The following is a 245-nucleotide window of genomic DNA, read 5'->3' as shown; positions in this document are numbered from 1 at the left end:
AGGGCGGTGTGGATAGTGACCTGTGTTTGCACACAGGCTTCTTGGTGGAGGCAGCAGCAGCCTTAGCATTTCATGCCCGTCTCTGGTGTCCGCGCTGATAGCCGCAACTCGTGCCTGTGTCTGGAGCTCCTTTAAGCGGTGCTCTGAATCCCCTCTCCTCTCGCACCACGAAACAAAGGCAAGAAAAAGTCTCTTGTCTTTTCGGCAGCTCGAGACTTTTCCCGGACTCTCTCCCAGCTAGCTGT

This window comes from Lipotes vexillifer, unplaced genomic scaffold (genome assembly GCF_000442215.2).
Source record: "Lipotes vexillifer unplaced genomic scaffold, Lipotes_vexillifer_v1.1 scaffold308, whole genome shotgun sequence".
Lineage (NCBI taxonomy): Eukaryota > Metazoa > Chordata > Mammalia > Artiodactyla > Lipotidae > Lipotes > Lipotes vexillifer.
The sequence above is the reverse complement of the archived record's forward strand: the minus strand, read 5'-3'. Positions refer to the sequence as shown.